Source organism: Caretta caretta, chromosome 2, assembly GCF_965140235.1.
Source record: "Caretta caretta isolate rCarCar2 chromosome 2, rCarCar1.hap1, whole genome shotgun sequence".
NCBI classification, from domain to species: Eukaryota; Metazoa; Chordata; order Testudines; family Cheloniidae; genus Caretta; species Caretta caretta.
In genome coordinates, this window is record NC_134207.1 from 266993637 (window position 1) to 267012161 (window position 18525).

General features: G+C 42.7%; 1 protein-coding gene across 7 annotated transcripts in view; it reads right to left on the reverse strand.

Moving 5' to 3' along the window:
- SCAP (SREBF chaperone) overlaps positions 1 to 18525 on the reverse strand; it is a 109123-nt gene that overhangs the window by 88943 nt on the left and 1655 nt on the right. For 2 of the 7 annotated variants that reach the window (XM_075126084.1, XM_048837299.2), the window contains exon 3: positions 16967 to 17107. The exons of the other annotated variants lie outside the window; for them this stretch is intronic. The gene's annotated coding sequence lies outside the window, so the exon portion shown is untranslated. The remainder of the gene's footprint in view (positions 1 to 16966; positions 17108 to 18525) is intronic. 7 annotated transcript variants of the gene reach the window in all.

The following is an 18525-nucleotide window of genomic DNA, read 5'->3' on the forward strand; positions in this document are numbered from 1 at the left end:
CTTAGGAGCACTGAGTATATCCTACTTAAGTTATAGAACATCTTGCTCACAGAAGTTACTTTTTTTGGGACTAAAATTAACTTATATCAGTAACTTTTGTTACTAACATTAATAGTATTTTGTTGGGAGGGAGCATTTTCTAAACAGTAGAGCACCGGCTGGTGGTCAGAAGATCTGGGCTTTACTTTCACCTCCACCAGATTCACTTCATGACCTTGAGTAAGTCATGTAATTTCACTGTGCCTTTGCTTTCTCTGCTTGTTAAATTCAGGTAATACTGTCCTCACAGAAAGAAACTTACATTTGTTAATTCTTGAAAATTTGAAGTCTTCAGACAGTAGGGGCTAGAGAAGTTCTTTACAGTAAACACCAGCCCAGCAACCAGTAGTCTGTCTTGAAAAATTTACAGGACACTAGCTAAAGATAGAGGGGAGGGGGCTTTTTTTTTTTTTTGGTCAGTTTCACTCTGCTCCAATTCTTGAAAGTGTTAGGAGCACATGCATTAGAACGGTCAGTGTGCAGACTCAAGATACTGTTGCATCAGTTCACATTCACAAACTATAATGGCTAGACTTCTTTAAAAGACCCCCACAAGCTTTGAGTCTGAAATTATTGTTGACTTAGAACCCACTTATTCAGAGAACGTTTCCTACTCTCCACTAACAAAAGGATTTGTCAAGTCTTGCATAACCAACCCAACAAAAATGAAAGGTTACATGGAAATAGAAAGGCCATTAAAGAATTCTTTCATAAGCTCATAAAACAGTATTTTGCATTTCTGGAGCACTTTACATCCAAAGATCTCACTGCACTTTCCAGACATGTAATGAAACTACCACCACCCCCATGTGAGGTACCCCTTCCATTTTACTAATGGTAAAAAATGGAGGTGCACTGAAGTTAGACAACGTGCCCTAGAATAGGGGATCCCACTCTGTGGTATGTGAACCACCATACATAAGCTTCATGCTCCATCCATTCACTTCACAGCAGTTTGGTGTGGTGTTTTTGTTTTGTTTTTTTTTTAAATCAATGACTGGGACCCACAGCCCTAGCACACACAAAGCATGTAACAGAGCCAGGAACAGAAGCCAGGTTTGGGCTTTTTAAGCACCTCGAGATCTTCAGATAAAAAGGTGCTTAAACAATAATTCTGTACATCTTTTATCCATTCCTGTCTTAAGTGCAGAGCATTATTACTGTTAGAGGATTACAAAAATTCCAGTATCTGCCTCAAGTGTGATTTAAATTAAGATGCTTTTCTCTCGGTAAAAGGAAAAGGAGTACTTGTGGCACGTTAGAGACGAACAAATTTATTTGAGCATAAGCTTTCATGAGCTACAGCTCACTTATAGATTCATAGATTCATAGATATTTAGGCCAGAAGGGACCATTATGATCATCTAGTCTGACCTCCTGCACAATGCAGGCCACAGAATTTCACCCACCACTCCTAAAAAAGACCTCACATCTATATCTGTGCTATTGAAGTCCCCAAATTGTAGTTTGAAGACCTCAAGGAGCAGAGAATCCTCCAGCAAGTGACCCGTGCCCCATGCTACAGAGGAAGGCGAAAAACCTCCAGGGCCTTCCAATCTGCCCTGGAGGAAAATTCCTTCCCGACCCCAAATATGGCGATCAGCTAAACCCTGAGCATATGGGCAAGATTGGATGCATGCAGTGGAAAATACAGTAGGGGGATTTTATATACACAGAGAACATGAAACAATGGGTGTTACCATACACACTGTAGGAGAGTGATCAGGTAAGATGAGCTATTACCAGCAGGAGAGAAAAATACCTTTTGTAGTGATAATCGAGGTAGGCCAATTCTCGGTGCAATTACAATGCTTTATTAACTACCAATCCTTACACCCAGCAAACAATAGTTAATGTAACTACTTAAGAGCCCTGAGGGTGGGATGAAGCTTATCAATACCTGTAAGCTGCCTAAGGACAGCACCGCATTATATTTTCACCAGCTAACACGGCTGTTACTCTGAAACCTGTCATTAAGAAATGATGGCACAACACAACATTACTCCACTATTGCTTGAGAAACATTTCTCAAAGCAGTCTTGCTACACAGTCTATCAAAGACATTGTGCGGCATCCGCAGCCTCACCACAAAGTGCCAGTCCAATGCTGCAACAGCTTCACAGAAGAGGAGAATTCAGGTTATAACCAGTTCATGCTACAAATAGGATAGAAGAAGATTCAAACAAGCTGGAGCCAGAAACTACATTGTTACCTCAGCCTGGTCTCCCCTCTCCCAGGTACAGTAAGAGATGGCAATAGCACTTCTGAACCACTGCAGAGAAATACAGCACAGCAAGCCACATCACCTGAAGGGAAGCAAAGCTTGACTGCAAATATGTAAGTAAGTTTTACACTGGTGAACTGCACTCTTTGGACAGCTGTGGAGATATGAGTCTTCCATTCACCAACAGGCAGCAGCGGGGCTAGCTTCCCCACTAGTGTGCCTCACTCGTAAGGATGGACCTTCCCTCGGGAAGAGAGCTGAACCTCTGTGGGACATTCTGCTACTGGTTTCTCTAGGGAGAGCACCTTTCAATCAGCTCTGCCATCTAGACAGTCCAGGAGACTTCAGTAGGCGTACAAGGGAACACAGTTCACTAATGTAAGATTTACTTTACCACAAAGGTTTGAGATGGAAGGTGATGGTCCCTATCCCACAACTTTTCATCCCTTCCTTCCATATGCAGGAAGTGAAATATGGCCAGAGCCAATGGGATGGAGAGCTATTTGGATAGTTGGTCTTGTGCGGGTTGCTGGAGACCCGATGACATCACAATGCCTAAGCGTGAAGTCATTACACATCATAAATGCTTACAAGATTATATTAAAAAGGAGTTTTCCCGCTGGCTGACAAGCAGTATCTAACACAACAGAGTACCTCAAGACAGACGAGGTCACAGAAGTCTCATGTGGATGCAGTGAAATCATTTCTTGCTGTTCTTCCATAATGCAACAGCCAGCACTCACACTCCATTCACCCCAGGGCCCAACCAGGGCCCAACCTCTCTTCCAGCGGATCATGACCTGTTCTTACACTTCTGTGGTCAGGTAATCACCCCATTAAGTCACATTCTACTGTATTCTGCTACTAGTAACCAAAAGAACTTTGTCAGTATATACCAGCTGCCTAAGGACAGCCCTTTCATTACATGTCCCCCACTCCCTTCCCTGTGCCCTTTTCCATACTGGAGCAGTACACCAGACACTATTTCCTCATTCATCTCTCTTCTAAAAACACCACGGCTTGCCCTGACTATCCAGCTGGCAGTAGCTCGTTCTCTTGCGTTATCCATCTATCAGGAACTCTCACTCAGACAAGAGTCACTTTCCTCTCTTTAAAGCCCTTTTACAGGAGTTTAATGTTATAAAGTATTTTGAGAAACAATGGACCAAATTCAGTATGCAATGGAATTGGAGCTGAACCTGGTCCATTTGACTGAAGACAACCTATCCAGATCAGTTGTATGCTACCATACTGTGTGTTAGGGGATCTGGTAATGTCACTGTGAAATAAATGCTACAACAGCATAATTGAGTTATGCAAAAATATCTGTGGGAAACTGATGGCTTTCATCTCCAGCCAATTAATTCAAACTCAGACTAAGTCAGCAGTGGCCAAAATAGCTCCTATATGTGAAAGCATCTCTGTGTTGGTATGAACGGTCTATGGAGAGAACAGAGAGAGATCAGGGAATTGGTAATGGGACCTTGACCCCCTAGGTCACCAGCGACAAATATTTCACACGTCCATTGGCTGTTCAGGGACCAATATGAAATGAATCTTGGGATTTCAGATCAATTCCTCGTAGATATGTCCACACCACAAAAATCTACCATCAGAGCTGACACCTTCATTTTGGCAGTAGACTTATCACTCGAGGTTGGTCCGTCTGTGGTGGGGTTGAGACTTGGGATGGAAAAGCTTGCACTGCCACTGCATGCATTGTACACGTTCTGAAGGCACAGGCTACAGCCTAGAGGGATGCCACTTTGTCAAACTGATAAAAATCACCAGACATGGCAATACCCTGCAATATTCTTGGGAGACCTAACTGAATTCAGATTAAGAATCTTTGGGGTCAATTGTATTAAATGAATGGTTTATGTATTGTTGTGGGCTGGAATTGTATGTACTCTCTCAATGGGGGGAGATTTGACAAATACAAGGCTTGGAGTTACAAGGACTATACTGAACAATCTGCCAGAAAAGAATGGACTTTCGGAACAAAAAATGTTAAATGGTTTTTCTGGGGAATAACTTTGAGGAGGTGAATGCAAATTCCCCACCTCCATTTATGCAGAAACCCAGTCTTTGGAAACTATGCTCTGAGGATAGGGCCATTGTCAGCTGACATTATGAGACCAAGACCAAACTCAAGCTGGATAAAGGAAAGACGGAACTATTCATGGTTGGTCTGGTTCTGCATCTGAGACAGTAAAGAATTTGTAACCCAGCTGTAGGTTGTGAAGGATCGACAACTACCAGAGCCTGAGGGGGAATTGGGGTGACCTTGGATAAGCTTTTTAGCATGCATATGGGTTCTTTTCTTGATTCTAATATGATCTCTCTGTAATGCATTCACCTTAAGAAGAATTGTGCTTGCTTTGAAAGAGGGGTATAGTAACTTGTAACTGCAGGCAATACACTGTTCATAACTTCTGGAGAGAAAGCAAAGCGCAGATGCTGGCCTTTTGGGAAGTCTGGCCTGCTGGACATATCATAACATAGGCAGGAGAACTGTGCAGTCTAGACAAACCCCAGTCAGGAACATAAGAGCAGCCATACTGGGTCAGACCAAAGGTTCATCTAGGCCAGTATCCTGTCCTCTGACAGTGGCCAATGCCAGGTGCCCCAGAGGGAATGAACAGAACAGGTAATCATCAAGTCATCCATTCCCTGTCGCCCATTCCCAGCTTTGGGCAAACAGGCTAGGGACACCATTCCTGCCCATCCAGGCCAACAGTCATTGATGGACCTATCCTCCATGAACTTACCTAGTTTTTTTGAACCCCGTTTTAGTATTGGCCTTGACAACATCCTCTGGCAAAGAGTTCCACAGAGTGAGGGAGAGAGTCAAGAGTCTCTGCTCAAGAGAGAGATGAGAGCTGGGAGCCAGAAATCTTCAATCGGGTGCCCCTGGTGGACCACGGGGGGGGGGGGGGGGGGGTTGGGGGGGAGAGGCGGGGAGGAGAGAAAATACTGGTGCAGTTGCCCTGAACTGTGACAATCAATAGTTAAAAATAAGCCTAACTGAAGCTAGCTGTAGCGTACAAAGTTTAATGAAGAGTATGTAACAGTGACAGACCCATCATACTGAATAAGGTTGTCTATACTTAGACCGCTTAGCAGCACAGCTGCAGTGCTTCAGTGTAGACACTTACTACACTCTCATCACTGCAGTTAATCCAACTCCCCAAGAGGTGGTAGCAAAGCTAATGGAGAAATTCTTCCGTTGATCTAGTATTGTCTACACTGGAGGGCTGGTCAACTTAACTATGTCGCTCAGGGGTGTGGACTTTTCACACCCCTGAGCAATGTAACTGAGCCAACCTAACTTTTTAGTGTAGACCTGGCCCAAGTCTTGCACTGTAAAATACCTTTCTCCCATTTCCACATACTTTATGTAAACCATCAGGCTTGCCACACTTCCCAAGCACAGAAGAGGAACAGGCTACTTCTTTTGGCCATAAACCCACCCAACTGAGAAAAGCCATGACTAGACAGACCAACACCGAAGCGTGGCTCAGCAGGCAAAGGAGTACACCCTGTTACCCTGCAGCATTTCAGATTTCTGATGTGGCTTGTACACTCTGGTTTGGCTAGCTTACTCTCGGGATTATCAAGACAGTGGCTGAAAGTTTCCAAGTGCTTGTAATGTCAGATTGACCAGGGCGGGAAGTGAGCAATTCCAAGATTACCCAAAGGATTTCTCCTTGAGGGAGGTAACAGTTGCTGGATGACTCTTCTGCACACATATACCACTCCTCCTCACTGCGCAGCAGCATTATATATTCTGCACTTCTTCCTTTCACCCTGAAAATCATTTTACAGACTCCACATATAAAAGACATCCCTTCACCACTGAAATGCAGCCGCCCTAAGCATGTGCAGTAAGGTACACTGGTGCACCACAAACTCAGTAGTAGAGGTGGAGGGTAGATTTTACTAAAGACATGGGGGGGAAAAAAACACCGTGATTTTTTTTTTAAACCAATAGTTTTAAGGTCCCACATAAAAGAGCCACACGCAGCAAGTGTCACAGAACTCTGATTATCTATGTCAGAAGGAAGACAAGGTGAATCAACCCTGCTGGGATTTGATCCCAAGGATTCCAGACAGCCTACGCATTTCAAACCTGATGCTTTGGTCACTAAACCTTCCCCTCTGAACAAATCCTTGAACACAAGGTTGAGCCAGTTTAGCAGGACACTAACAGATTAAAAAAAAAAAGTTTCAAAAAATTTCATTGTAACTAGCTTTTCCATAATGTCACAAAAAATTGAAGAATAGTTTAAGTATCCCTCTGCAGTCTTAGCAACACATACCAGAACACTGGGCTAGTAGGACAGTGAAAATAAGTACTATATATTCATTGTTCAAGCTTCGAGAAAAGCAGTTAATAAGCAGCACTGATTTTTTTAAAGAAGTAATTTCACTTAATCTTACTTTTTTAGAAACATAGCTAAATGATTCTGCCTCAAATAGGATTTTTAACTTGCCAACATTTATTTAAAGCACCTAGTATGGAGATATGAGATTGGGGATGGAGTGCATCCAACAGTGGTGAATAGACACATTATGCTACACTGCTGACTATTAGAATCCCCACTGGAGTGTAAAATGTATCCTAAATATATTCACAGTCTGCACATACTGTAGAGCAAGTAGACAGAGACCGGACATCCCCCTTCTCCTTCGCATGAGGGAAACACATGTTTTCATTAGGACCAGCCCTCAGCTTAGAAGCAGCATATGCTGGGACCTTTGTTGGCGTAGCTGCGTATGTAAGCTCTGGCTGCATACTATTTCAGAAGAAGGAGGGACTCACCAAAAAAATGCAGATCTGTACAGGTTGTTCCACTTCTCTCCCCCTTTGCCCAATATGAAGCAAAAAAAGCTGGCTAGCATTCCCTTACAACGCAGCTCTGAAGGTTAAACAGGGCACATGGACTGTCCGAGGGAATTCACCTTCCTAATGCTACGTTCGCTTGCAGTGTATTTACCAGACCGATAACCTTCCCAGCAGCGTCCATCCCCAGAGATCAGCAGGGAATTGACTACAGAATAACTTCTACTTTCAAAGTCATTTCAAAACAAGAGACGATAACAGGACTGATCCTGTTTGGGGCTGGATGAAACATTCTATTCCAAAACTGTGCTGTCACATGGGAATCACAGGTTCAGTAACAGGTGCCGAAAGCTCAGTTTCCAGCCAAAGCAGGCTAGGTAAACAGACAGCCATTACAGGACAGAGGGCACTCCTTACTTGGCAGAATTTGACATGCATCTCTACATACTGTACAGACACAAACTTGCTGTCATGATGAGATTGCATAGGAGGACACCACAGTCCTGTGCTGTGCCCCCAGAGACACACAGCATCTGCAAGTGGCACCTCTAGCACCAGGGTCTATAATCTGACCTCTCTGTCTTCACTGAGCAGCCAAGGGTCTCTGAAGTCTCTTGCCAGCACTCTCTGCAGAGGTGGCTGCTGTACAAGTTACCTGAAACTCAGAACATCAAAGAGTTCACAATGAAGATACAGATGAAAATGAATTCCACCACCGTCTGCTACCAACTACAAGAGACACAGGAGGTCTCTGGGCCCTAGATCAGGTATACACCAGGGAGCAGGCGTCTCAGGCCCAAGGCCAGCATTCTATACAAGCAGCCACTGCACAAGTTGCTCAGCTGATCCATAACCTGGAGCTGCTAGACATTATAGCCTCTCTTCCCCCCTTACCAAAGCAGATCCATGGAGGAGTACTGACAGCAGCTGCAGTAGGAGCTCTCCTCTCCCAGCCTGAAAGATGCTCCAATAGCAGCAATAATAAGAGAGAGGGGAAATGAAAGAGGAACCCATAGAACCCAACCTTCCAATCACCCAATAAAAAAGGTCTCCTGACTGAACTGACATTTTGACATCTGCTCCAACGCGGGCTGGTGGGTGGGAATTGGAGCCATTTCTCTAAAGAGAGGTTCAGAGATGAAAAATCAAGTATGTGCGGAGGACATTAATCTCCCTTTATGAGCCTGCTAGACAGCCAGCTTCATAACACCACACTGCTGTTCTCTGCTTCTATTCCCATGGCGAGAACAGCGTGCTTTGTGCAGTGCAGACACACAAAGGCCAAGTGAAACAGAACATTTCCTGTGGGAAAATCACAACCCAAGCACTGACCCTTTGGGGGCTGGTGTCTTGTGTGGGTGAATACTGACTCAGCTCTTTGGACATTTTGGAGCCTTGCTTCTGAATCTGTTCTGTGCAGAGAATCTAAAATTCATTTCAGGTTCCATTCCCACCTACCCCCAGAAAACAACATCAGCCAAGTGATCAACTCAGTAACTAGGTTTGAACTGGGCCCCTTCCCATGCTCTCATCACATGAGATACACATCACAGCTACCGGAACCAGATCACATCTTTCCAATCCAAAACATATCACTATCTGTGACCACACTGTCAACCAAGCCAGGTCTCTGGCCCCCTATCGCACTGCACATCAAATTAAGGCTCTAACTGTTAGAGTCTTGAAGATAAGAACAGCAAGCTGCCCCTACCTATATATCTGACCTGATCTTCTTTCATGTGGTTCACCAACAAACAGCAACCATTTTCAACAAACATCAGCTACTTCTTGCTTATCCTTTTCCCCAACGTGTCTCTACAGCTTTTCCCACCATGCCTCTTGGGCTTCAAATTGCTCCCCAAGCCACTTCCCTCAGCTCATTCAAATCCCTCTAAAACAAAAAAAAATATTCACACCTTCATGGCAGAAGTGAGTTTAACAAAAAATTAAGGGACTATACCATTAAGATGTATACATGTCTCAGTGCGTAGTCACTCTTGGTGCCACCCTTTCCTATCCTCTCCCCTCAGCTATAACACTCAGTCAAGTCTTCGGATGTATTAGACTGCAAGCTGTTTGAAGTATGGACCATGGCTTTGCTTGTTTTGCAAGGCACCTACCACATCTTGGGGTGCTGAGAAATAATGACCAGTATCAAAATAGCCAGCATTTGAGAACACAAGCAAGAAAAGTAAGCTGGCCTCACAAAGGCTTTAAAAAAAGAACGGAGCTGCTGAAACAAGCAACCCTTGATCTTACAAAGAGGCTGAATGATCTCAGTAACAACCTAAAGTGCTGATTCCTTTAGTAGCACAAGACAAGCACCAGCCCTCACTTTTGGGACATCCCGTGGTCCTCTACTCCACAAGAGAAGAGCATTAAATTGAAATTTGTCCAGGACAAATGAGTTAAGTATAGTAATTACATTGGTTCTCATTTGCCAGAATGTCCCTCTGTACTTTCAGTTGGACTAGGTATTCTTTGCTTCTTGTCATAAAATGGCATATAATGCTGCTTTGACTGGTATGGATGACATGAACACACATTCGGGCATGCCCTGAAATCCAGCTATTCTGGATGAAAGACAGTAAAGAAATGGAAGGATCAGTTGAAAGAGACATCTACGTTGTTTAGAAATTTACTTCCCATTTTTGATTTAGCCGAAGGGAGGTTAATAGAACCTCTATCCACATCATATGAAATAGAAGACTTATTTTTCCAACATAGTTCCCTTTTCTACAAAGCTACTACTTTAGACCACTTCTGAGCAAACGCTTGTCCAGGTTAGCAGCCCTCTGTTCTTCCTATAACCATATTTAACAGGAATAAAAAATGACGATGCAGCATGGAAACCTTTCTTACTGGAGATAATTTTTTCCAGCATGTCTTGCAGGAGTCATAGCCATTTACAACACTGTCAAATTTTTATTACTGAATGTCCTGTACAGCAAGTACAGATATGGGAGTGCAAGCTGGAATTTATCCTGCCTCATACATAAAATTATCAGCTAAATTCTAACTACAAAATCTTAGTTATGTAAAGCAAAACCCAGTATGATTTAGAGAAATCTTGACTTTTAAGCAGGATTAAGCCAGGTGTTGAAATCACAGCAAGAGAAGAAATGGGGAGCCCCAAAGCGTCGCGCTTCAGATGACGACAGCTGCCCAGAAAGCAAAGTGAACATGGAGAGAAGTTCAATGGCTTGGTATAGAGAAGAGATGCAGACCATCACATTTCCTGAAGGACTCAACAGAAAGAGCTATGTATCAGTTTAGTGTAGAACCTGCCCTCTGCACAGTCTCACAAGGACATGCCTCTCCAATAAGTGTGTTAAGTGGTTCTCAATGTCATCAAGCCTTTCAGAAAACAAACTCTGTTTGGTCAAGGGATTTTTTTCATCAAACAGGATTTCCACTGAGCCGTTCTGTAGTAGTTTGCCAACATTCATTTTATCAGTCCACACCAGATTGACAGCCTCTTCCACCGTTCATGTCCTAAAGCTAGCCATGCTTGGTAGTATAGGCTACTAAGAGGCAGTTTTAGCCAAGTCCATTTCTCTCCACTACCACCACCGCAGAAGTAGAACTTGCCTGGGACTGCCATAGCTAATAGCCTTACTCTGAAATTTAAGGTTTATTGACACAAATATCAGCTCTAGTTACCGATCCCGACTGGCCTATCGCCATTATCACAACACTGGGTCTCATTTCCTTCATTAGGGGGCACCATCTGCATGGGCAGACCTGGACATTACTTGAAGGAACTCTGTACTTAGACGCCATGCAGAAGGTAAAACATGGGGAACTGGTTTTGTTCACGGATTCTGCAGTTATGAAGTTATGGGGAGATCTTCACCAACCACCTAATGGAAGCTGTATAATGTCTGATCATGTCACCACTCATGGAATAATCAGCCTCCTCTTGTTTATCAATGTGGCTGCTTCACAGCAAATGGCTAGGGAATGCACCTGCCCTATAAGAATCAAAAGGATGATGCAACCACCACATGCAATTACATCCTCTGCACTCTGAAATGCAGCATACTGAAAACCTACAAGCGATAAGGAGCAAGGTCTACCACTGCCCTCTGCAACTGATCATGGAGGGGAACAGACCCCCACGATACTCAGCAGGTACCTGCTCGGTACTACAGAGGAAAGCACAAAAAAACACCAAGAATCCCATTAACATGCTCTTATGGGCATGGAGGGAAAGTTTTTTCCAAATTCCAGCTATGGTAGTCAAGTCATGCAAAAACTGTCTCCTGGATACAAGGAAACACCACCATAGTTTAAGCATACAGCTCCAATTACACCCCAAAATGCCAGAGCAATACATACTATCTTGCAAATGTATTTTTTTCCAGTTTAAAAAATTTAAAATATATCTCAATGAAAAATAATCTGTAGGGATTAGAAGTGCCAAGTATTATTATTGTTATTTATCCTGTTGTAGGCCTTAACTAAACTCCACCCCTCAATTTTCACCACCACTTTGTAGGTTTCTATCCCCCTCTTGGATATAGTTTCACCAAGTTATACCATTTAGCTCTTTCCACAGTCAATCAATCCCTCCAGTGCCCGGATCATTGGTTGCTCCTCTCAGTAATTTAGAGTTTACAAATAACGTACACTTACCGAAGCTAAATTTCATCATCTTGCTCATGTTCCCTCTCACCCCATGACTTCAAGTTAACACTTCAGTTGTAAGCTTCTGGGCATATCTTTCTATTTGTACCGTGAAGCACTTAACATACTTTTGAGCATTATTAAATAAGACAGTAACTCTCTTCAGTTTGCCAAGACGTTTGATAAATGAGACCAATGAAGGAAGACCAACATGTATGTCTGACTGAGAAGTACTTTTAGGCTGGGGATGCATCGGTCAGCTAACACTTCCACCATCACATCCTGGTGGGTTTTTTGGTTTCTTTGTTTTTTAATATCTCTCTCTCACTCTCTCACACACACACACACACACACACGATTCACTAAAGGCAGGAAGTACAATTTAGCACATCCACCACAACAGATGTGAGAGAATTACAGAACCACCCAAAACCAGTACACACTTTTGCACACCAATTATTATGCTGAAACAGAGCACAACATCTTCTCCCTCTAGTTTTAAAAAGTGTCTTATGTCCCTTCCCAACACGGTCTTCAACAAACAGGAGAAATGATAGGCTGTAATAGAGTGGCATCCATATCATTTATTGTATGCATTGCACTAGTGCCTAGGGGCCCTGGTCCATGTTTGGGGCCCCTATCATGTTAGGTGCCATGCAAACACACACACACACAAAAGACAGTCTTTGCCTTAAAGAGCTTACAATCCAAGTATAAGACAAGAGACAATAGGTGGATAGAGAGACAAGGGAGCATAAGGAAACAATGAGACATCTCTGTTCTTAGAGGACCTGCATATTATTGCCCCACTAGCCAGAGCAGCATTATAATCTAGTGGTTAAAGCACAAGATCTGAGCTTTTATTCTTTGCTCTGACACTGCCTCACTCTGACCTTCAGCAAGTCATTTCCCTACCTGTATGCACAGGGATAATATTTACCTTCCCACTCCTTTCTGAAATCTTTGGATAACACTGTCAGCGTAAAGGCGGTTTTTATTGTAAAAAATATAAATACACATCAGTTATGTCTTATATGCACAGTGTACCCAGAAAAGATTCACTTGTCTCGTAAGTAAGCAATTCCCCAACTGCACTGTCATCTGTTTACTCCTACATCCAGTTTCGGGTAAAAGTTTGGCACTGCCTCTGTATCTTTATCCTGAGCACATGGTTCCTTTCATTATGAAGGACGAATCCCTGATGCAGGAAGAGCAAGATAAAATTGAATAAACTGTGGTCTTTATTGCCCTCTACTTCAAAAAAAAAAAAAAAAAACCCACAACAAAACGAAAAACAGAGTGGAGAAAATCTGTGGGCCAAGAATCATTTCTTCATGTCATGCTCCTTCCTAGAAGTGGCCTTGGGTACACTTTTGAACAAAATATTTTCTATTGTTGCAGCCTTGTTAAGGGGGATTTCACCACGACAGAAGAGAACATCCATATTTCATTTTTTTTTTCCCCATTTTTCAAGGGCAATTTTTTTTTTGGTGGAGAAAGGGAAAGAGGGTTTATGCAACACTCAAATGTATTCTACTGGAGGGGGAAGTGATGATGCAGGAAATTGCTATCCCACTTGTCGTCTCTAGATCAGTAGCTCAATCTGGGGCTACATAGATACTGCAGTGAATTTTCAAAGCACTTCTCAGCTAAACTAGATCTCTCAGCAAATTCCTTACCACACCTCTCAGTTTTCTCCCTCCCGTCATAATAGGAAGCTCCTCTTGATTTTGCTTAGAAGTGGTGGGTTGGAGAGGTTTTCTACATCCAGTAGTGGCTTTCTGAGGATCAGGTGGACTATTCTATTTTTCAAAGAAGTTGGCATGTTAATTTTTCTGGAGGAAACTGTCATTTCTGTTAGTGGCAAGCACAATTCTCCATGGTCTTTTATCAGCCAGGAGTGACACCTATTTCACAAGTACCAGCTCAAATATTTACAACAGCTATTACAGTGAGACAGGAGCTAACCCTTTTGGGGTGATCAAGTGATTAATTTGGGCTGATCCATTTCTGAATTTTATGCCTTGACCAATTCCTCTTGTATTCAGAAGAGATTTTCTTCAGAGTAGGATGAAAGCTAGTCACAGCAGCCAGTGCTTGGATCCAATGACTGATTTAGGCCATCTGGATTAATTAATTGGTTCGCCATGCAGAACAACTCTGCTGGCCATTATTTTATTGTTTTGATGGAGGAGGGATAGAAGAGCAGGAGAGCCCTACAGGAAGTCTTTGTGCTTCTGGCAAGTAGACTTGGATCAGGTTTTGTGCCACCAACAATTTTGTTTTCTGCCTCAGCACACCATTTCACTTAATTCACTAGTCAACTTTGGTGATGTTCCGAGTTGGTACTGAGTGGACTATCCTATGAGCTTATTCATACCTTAGCCTTTCAGTTGTGTGGTTTGTCTTGTAGAATATGCTGGAAACGTTAAATGATTCAATTATTTTTTGTGAGTAAGCCAGCCGAAGTTGGTGGTTTTTAGAACAAGAACATGCACACACTCAGACACCAGGTATTACTACTAAACCCACTTTCAGTTCTTCAGATGAAAGGTGCTGTGGAAGTGAATGCTTTACCAACACTAACCAAGCCTCAGCTTCATAGATGGGAACCTGGAAAGAGATTGTGATTTGCTCAAGGTCCACATCAAGCCTAGCAGAGTTAAAACCAAGAGCCAGTCCTCTGGCTCTGGCTATTAGAGTATACGACCCCTTCAACCAACCGTTCTATACATTTTGCCTTATATTTTTCAGAGCTATGCAATATCATGGTTCTGAATCTGAAGAACCTTCTGAAATTCTAACAAGTTTATAGGAAAAGCACCTAGGGTTTCTAAAATCCCTGTATCATGCAATGCAGGAAAAAAAGCACCTTTTCCTGTCTTAAGTAACATATTTCCATTAGCTGGACCCAGGACAACTCATGTACTTCAGCCTGAGGTACATGTAAAAGTTTTGGTAGCATAGCTATTTTGGTTAGGAGTGTAGAAAAATAAAGCCATTCCCCTGACAGAGCCATACCAGCAATAGCCCTAGTGTACAGATGCAGTTCTATCAACAAGAAAGTCCTTTTGCCAGTATAGCTTACTCTTTGGAGAACTGGCATGTAATGAGTTCTTTTTGCTCATATAGCTTATTTGCCAGTATGAGTTGTGTCTCCACTAGGGGAGTTTACTGATAATAGCTCTACTGACAAATCCTTTTAAGTGTACACAAGGCATTAGACTTGCAAAGTTATTTCAGTCACATACATTTCTTCACTCTTGTAAATTTCAGCTCTGACATAACTAACAGGTGCTCTCCCCAGAGAAAGAGCTATGTGCTGTGGTAGAATGAAAAGAGAAGCTGAGCGTACATCTGACCTTTTACCCCACAAAGTAAAAAGTTAGCCTTCAGCATTGATTTCCCTGTAATATTACCTTAAGCCACCTGGCATTCAAACACTAAAACTTCTTTTAAAATGTATAACAATGAACTTTCATTTAAACAGCATTTTTCAACAAAAAGGAATTTCAATGCACTCTACAAACTTACTAAGCAATTGTACAGACATATTGAGTTATTTCACACTCCACTGAAATGCAGGTATCTGTGAGGTGACTCACAATAGCAACAGATTACTTTCAAAAAGACTCTAGATTACAAAAATACCTTTTCACAGGCCTGAATACACAAGGTGCTAGAAGCTCAGAACTCCCGCTGAAGCCAACACCTTGCAGGAGCAGATGATCCTCTATTTTAATTCTGAACAATACAATAATCATATAAAAAGAATTACAGATTAGACATTTGATTTTTGAGAGCAGCAAGCGACTATTCAAGTCTCTCCATCCACTGGTGAAACACCGCCTAAAGCGATTTGTTACGTAACTAGTCTGACTTTGAGACTGTTGCTGTTGAGAACAGGGTATCTATTATTCCCCAGGCACCTTTGTCACAAAGATCCATGCAAGATTAATTTAACCACTGCCAAAGAAGAAATGCAACTCCTCTCCCCTTCCCACACTCAGAGGCTGTCTGCTCCCTCACAATGAAACCCCCGGTCCCAGAAACAGGACTCTTGTTGCTCCTTGTCAAGACACACTGATTATGCAACGACTAGCAAGAGTTATGTAAATGGAGCAGGTGCCCCAACCTCAGGGCTGGCATCAAAGAATCACTGAGCACTCAACACAGTACACAGTCCCATTCTGTTGCTTTTTCTTCTTTGATTTGGACTCTTCAGATGAGCAGGAATCACTGCAGATTCTGAGCTAGACGGATCATAAGCCACAGAGCTGCATTACTGAAGAATCCCCCACAGCTGCCCCCTCAGAGACCCTGCACCAGATCTAACCACTTATTTTCTTTGCTTTCCATGAGGAGATGAAAGGGTGGTTACTTGCATGGACTGGGTAGAATGAAAAGAGAACATGATGGCAGATGGAGGACAAGTTGGGTAGGTAGTGGTTTAAAGACAAAGAAGGAGCTTGAATGTGAGACAGATGGGAGGAAGACAGTGATGGGGTTTGGAAAGGGGTTGGACACCATGAAAGCAGCAGGCAAGGAATAGGATTTTCACAGCCATGTGTTGGTCAGGATAGAAGAGTGAAAAGGCAGCAAAGGCCAGCGATTTCACTGTAAAAAGGTTTCTGAATATTCAACCTGAGTTTTCCTTTGGTCACCCTATTCACAATTTCTTTGAGCTGCACCCCCTTATGCTGTAATTAATTTGCATGTCTATAATATGCAGATATTTAATGCAACACACTAAATAGATTAAAAACTGGCTAACTGATAGGTCTCAACATGTAATTGTAAATGTGGAACCATCACTGAGTAGATGTGTTTTCCAGTGGGGTCCCTCAAGGATCAGCTCTTGGCCCTATGCTATTTACTATTTTTATCAATGAAGAAAAGGTCATCACTGATAACATTTGCAGGTAACACAAAAATTGGGGGAGTGGTACATAATGAAGAGGACAGGTCACTGGTTCTGAGTGATCTGGATCACTTGGTAAACTGGATGTAAGCAACCAATATATGTTTTTAATATGGCTAAATGTAAATGTATATATCTATGAACAAAGAATGCCAGCCATCCTTACAGGATGGGGGACACTATCCTGCAAAGCAGTGACTCTGGAAAAAGATTTGGGGGTTGTGGCGGATAATCAGCTGAAAATGAGCTCCCAAAGAGTTCATGCAATTCTGAGATGCTTCAACGGGGAGCAGTGAGCTTATTTTACCTCTATTTGGTGTTGGTGCCACTGCTGCAGGAATCTGAGTCCGGTTCTGGTGTCCGCAATTCAAGAGGGGTTCTCTTGTCACTGTAGCCAGTCCATCTCCCTGACAGGCAGTAGCTGGCTCGACAGAATTCTTCCGTTGACCTAGCATGGTCAACACTGAGAGTCACATCGGCATACCCATATCTCTCAAGGGTGTGGATTTTTCACACTCTGAGACATACCCATGCCAATAGTTTTCAGTGTACCACACCCCTTAGACAAGCTACACATCTTTAGCTCATACCAAAAGCTGTCACTCTTCTCCAGCTCTTTGATCAAGTCATTTTTTCTCTCTCTGCAGGTTCATTAAAAGTTTGAAACTAGGCATGTCCAGCAACCCTTTTAGTTCAATAAAAGGAACATTTAAAAATTCTTCCAACAGTTGTCTACAGTAAAGATTTAATTTGACCAGATGCATTGACTATGAATATCAGGACACACTTTCACGTTTCTAAAGCCAAACTGATTGTATTTTGCCCTTCTATAATTTTAGTGCATCAGATTACTGAAGCCACTTATTTGAAAAGGTAAAAAATAAGCATCCTGCTAGACTAAAACTTTGTAGTTCAAGATACGAAGCAGAGTTAATATCAGCCATTCCAATTAACCACTGAAAGCTAAGTATTCTTGTGAGCGAAGTCAGAGACTAACAGCAAGACTTTCAGCATGGTTTATATCTAACAATACAAATAAACTCAAACAATGTTCCCTTTTTAAAAGAATACACCAACTGACCCACCTGCTGCATCACACACTAGTTCCTGTAACCCTAATCTTATTGTATTCATGTGTTGCTACGGAAGTCATTGGTTTCTCAAAGGACTTATCATAATAAAGTGCAAAGAGGAAGTTCCTTTGTATTTTAAAACCCTCTAGAAATAAATGGAAGTTGCATCCAGAGATTTTGGGAAAAGGCATCAAGTGGTGCAGCTTCTCCTCCCAAAGTCCAACACCCAGCAAAGGCCCAACTATTTTTACTCACCACGCACAGAGAGACACAACCACATCACCTCAGAGCTTTTCTTCAAGTTCAGCACTGCAGCTGTGTCACTGTAGCACTTCAGTGAAGACACTACTACACCAACAGGAGAGCTTCTCCTGTTGCCATAGTTAATCCACCTCCCCAAGAGGCTGTGGGGACATCAACAGGAAAAGCTCTCCTGTCGACATAGCACACAGGGGGTTAGGTCTGTATAACTAGGTCGGTCAGGGGGTGTGGATTTTTCACAATCCTGGTGATGAAGTTATACCGCGATAGGCCTGTAGTGCAGACCTGGCCAGTCTTCAAACAGCTTCTCTGCCTCCCCATTCCTTCCAGAAGCCACCCTCCTTCTCTTTCGCAGAGCTTGAAACAGTTTCTCTAACCCAGTGGTTTTCAACCTTTTTTCATTTGGAGACCCCTAAAAAATTTCAAATGAAGGTGCGGCCCCTTTTGGAAATCTTAGGCATAGTTTGTGGACCCCCAGTGGTCCACAGACCACCTGTTGAAAATCACTAATCTAACACTTACAAGCTGAAAG